The following is a 4,162-nucleotide window of genomic DNA, read 5'->3' as shown; positions in this document are numbered from 1 at the left end:
TGAGACGTCATGTCTTTTACTGCGCATGCGTGTCACATCAGTGCTGTGTAGCGTTCACACAGGGGTCTGATGCAGGTCACATTTAAAATGTAATGTGAACGTTCACACAAAAAGATAGGATTTTTTCAAAAAATCGGAACTGAGCATTAAGACCTGCAGTGTGAACRTAGMMACAGAKGCCTTTTTAAATACAATCTTATTTTTATTTCCTTTTTTTGCAGTTTTGTCTGAAAAGCCAGAGCTCTTTACTGTATAACATGAAATCCCACAAGACAACTTGCCACAACATATCAGCTTATATTACATCACATCACATCACATTACACAACCCAACCCCAAATCACATAATGATGCACAGCATGATATGATCAAACACAACACAAGATCGAATAATAACTAATAACATCAAAATATATAAAAAGTGRTCAGGATTCTCTTGTAAAAGAGATTTTTAATCTCAGTGGGATTTTCTTGGTGAAAAAAAGTCCTGGTGACTTTTGATGCCCCTAAAAGTTGAGTCCTTGACTAAAAAGCAGCATCTGTGTGTCGCAGGATATTTATTAAGGATTCAAACATGTGCAGCTTGGATAATACACAAACAGGTGACAGCTGTTGAGGCGACAGGTTGTTTGTTGTATTGTCGCATGTAGATTAATTCAACAAAACGTTTGCCTGACATTTACAGAAGTTCATCTCAGATCAGTGATTAGGCCCACAGTGTTTGTGTGGCACTAAATAAGCACACACAGAAAAAAATACTACTGTGTATGTGCTCTCTCTCTCACACACACACACACACACACACACACGTAAACATATGCATACTTCTGTGCGTGTCTTTAGTGGCATGTGTGCGTCCCTGCTTCATTCTGCTGACTGGTTTATTGCTGTTCCAGGTGAAGGAGCACCAGAACAGTAGAGTTCTGGGGTGCTGTTCTCAGGCGCCACTGAAGCCACAAATTCCATTAATTTTATTTCTCATCCATAAGTAGTAGAGTTTTGTGCACAAGACCCCGTCATACACACAGACACACACAGACACAGTGCCACTTCTTATCTCATCAGCTTGCATTATGCATCTTCATTTCCTATTCTCTTCAACATTTCACCATGTAGTGAATCAGCAGCATTTCTCTTGCTCTACTGAACCTTTTGGCATGCAGCTCTCTCTTTTTTTTTTACCATGTARCATATGTAGATTTATCAGACATATCAAAAAAAGATCATTAAATGTATTTTCAGACTCAGAACTACTGGATCGTGTTTTCTAATGTGGCATACAGAGGTTTAAGATTTTTCAGTCTACTCTTTCAAAAACTGACCTTGACCAAGTTGCACTATTCATCCCATGGAGACTCTTTGTCTGCCTCCTTTCTTTTGTTTTCACTTTGCTATTAGCCAGTGGACACAATGAACCATCAACTGTCACAAAGACACAATAAGTCTGATCATTGTAAAAGTAAAAATAAAACAGTGTCAAAGATTTATTTTTTTTAACCGTTGATTATGTTCTGTGTCTGTTTATTCATTTTGACATTTAAATGTTTCTTTTAGCCTCTAGCTGCCTAAAGACATTAGCTTCATAACATGCTCTTGTCAGTTAGGATGAAGCTTAATCTTTCACCCAAATAAAGATCTGGCATTCCTTGAACCGGTGCATATCACCCACTGTATTCACATCCTCTGATTTTAAACCAAGATCATCTTGCTGAGTTGTTAAAWCCATTTTAGTCAAACTTTGAAAATGTCATTATGAATGACGTCATGTGAAACTGCAATGTCTTGCAAAATATATTGAGTTACTCTTAGAGTCTACTGCACCCATTTCTATATAATCATTGTGAAACAAGTTACATAGCAATTTGTCTTTTCTAAGATCAGTTGGCTGTGGCAGCCACTTTGTGTTGGRTTAACTSCAAAAGTTAATCAGTTGAAGATGTTCATCCAATCTTTACTTTCTAAAMGTTTTATTMAAATCCATCCMATGTTTTAWGTGATATTTTGCWAACAGACAGTTGACTTCAATACCTGATGGTGAATTTTAAAAGTCAATCTTCTGTAGTCTGTTAGTCCTCAAGTCCTATATGCTCACATGACAAAAGCTCACACCTTTAATGAAAAAAAGACAAATTTCACAAATTATACAATTTTTATAGTCACACATTATATTACAGAAATAACTCATATCATACTGTGCATAATATATCAACCAAAAACACTCATCAACATAGTAAAAAAATAAGGTGTGGAAGGTTAGAAGAACTCAAAATAAGAAATGTGGGAGCAACTCTGATGTGTCACAAATATTCTTTGGTCTTTAAAACTCTAAAAATGTTAGTGTTTGTCTCTATTTTCATTAAGGCAGTGGGTTTTAGTTTTGTGAGAATTTCTCCTTACACCTTTACCTCCAATTTACACTAAAAAAGTGCACCCGTTATAATTAATGAGAGCAGTTACACTGAGTCCGCAGGGTTGCGGTAGATCCTATTTTTGCTGGACGACAAAGCAAGTGAAAATTCAATCATTGAAGCTCTACACTGCACCAACAGGAAAATGAGCAAGCACAACATTGATATTTTCAAAATAATTCACCCAAGTTGCACTATGTTTTGTGAAAATCCTAGCAACTAAAAATACTACATAATATTTATACATACTTGATGTCAAAATTTATCATTCTATTTAAGAAGCAGATGACAGCATGCAGCATAAGCATACACACAAAATGTGTGGATTTTATTTTGAAATATGGTTTCAAAAAAGATAACAGCAATGCAGTGTCAACTGTTGTTTCCAGTCCCTCTTCCATAGAATGAATTAATGTGGTCTGACTTCCACTTTCTTTTCTGGATTTGTTGCATGATCTTGCATTTCCTGCTCATGCTTCCCAGAGCACCTCTGTGCTTCCCAGCAGAACGAGTGGACTCAGTGTGAATTGGGGTGGAAACAAATGGCAGCGAACAGAGCAACGCAACACAGTGGAGTGAAACCGCGTGCAGTGTAAATTAGGGGTTTGTCGTCAGATTATGTGATGGAGATGAATCTGAGATGCATAGTCTGTAAAGCTGAATGAGTTTAAATGTTTGTAGTCTTTAGGGGCACACGAACAAACACACATGCATGTAATAACATCATCACCTGACCTTTGCCTTTCACTGTTGTCTGATAATAATAATATGCATATTTATGTAATTGTTCGATAACCTCATTCTGAAAGTAGTCTTGAAAATATCTGCAGTTAAATCTGCGTAAACCTCAAATCTTGCTGCTGCCACCACTATATTAGATCAATTATAAATCTGTTAGCCTAACTTGTGCTGGGTGATGAGGGTTGGTGGTGGGGGTACGACCCCAGCTTTGACTCGATGGAGCTTGTTATTACAACAAAGGTAGCAAAAAGATGCCAAATGTTTTGGATTTGAGCCTCTAATTTTTTCTCATCATAAATGAAAGCAAAACAATTCAGTTTTAACCACAGCAGAATGTAAATGAAGACACTTCATTGTTTAGATGAAAACACAATTTTCCCTAACTTTTAATCATCTGCAGCTGTAGAGGTGCATGCATGTGTTCTGAACCCTCCTGCTCTTTCTTTCAAGTGTAAATGTGACTGCCTGAGGCAGGGAGAGCTGCAGCAAAGACAACCCCCGCCCCCCACACACATCCCCCCAGGGTTCAGAACAATGACAGAAATGACACAGACCATGTTTACATGCAGCAAACAAAAAAATACAAAGTAAAAAAACAGATAGCCTATTCTATGAAACACAGTAATCTGAACATATTGTTTGATCTGCATAATAAGTCACGCCTAGGACTCTTTGTCATTACATGTTTGKGTTTAGTGAGATATTTACTCTTAAAACAGAACTCGTCTATCTTTCACTGCTAGTATCCGTGTTCGGTCTTTTGTTCTATTTTTTATGAACTCATTTAAAATAGGAGTTGTGACAGTTAGACACAATGTGTGAAGTTTTCTCTTAAAGCAGAAGTCTTACTTTGCCCATACAGTATTAGGCAATTCTAGTAACTGTGGAACAAAACTAATTTATTGTGCAGCAGCATGGGTGTGTGATTATATAAAGTTATTATAGAATAGAATAGAATAGAATAGAATAGAATAGAATAGAATAGAATAGAATAGAATAGAATAGAATAGAAT

At 36.6% G+C, this 4,162-nt stretch overlaps 1 protein-coding gene across 1 annotated transcript in view; it reads left to right on the top strand.

Moving 5' to 3' along the window:
* The window catches only part of si:dkeyp-14d3.1 (transmembrane protein 132C), a 208,376-nt gene that overhangs the window by 141,309 nt on the left and 62,905 nt on the right, over window positions 1-4,162 (top strand). The window lies entirely within an intron of this gene.

This window comes from Austrofundulus limnaeus, unplaced genomic scaffold, assembly GCF_001266775.1.
Source record: "Austrofundulus limnaeus strain Quisiro unplaced genomic scaffold, Austrofundulus_limnaeus-1.0 Scaffold40, whole genome shotgun sequence".
NCBI lineage: Eukaryota > Metazoa > Chordata > Actinopteri > Cyprinodontiformes > Rivulidae > Austrofundulus > Austrofundulus limnaeus.
The sequence above is the reverse complement of the archived record's forward strand: the minus strand, read 5'-3'. Positions and strand labels throughout refer to the sequence as shown.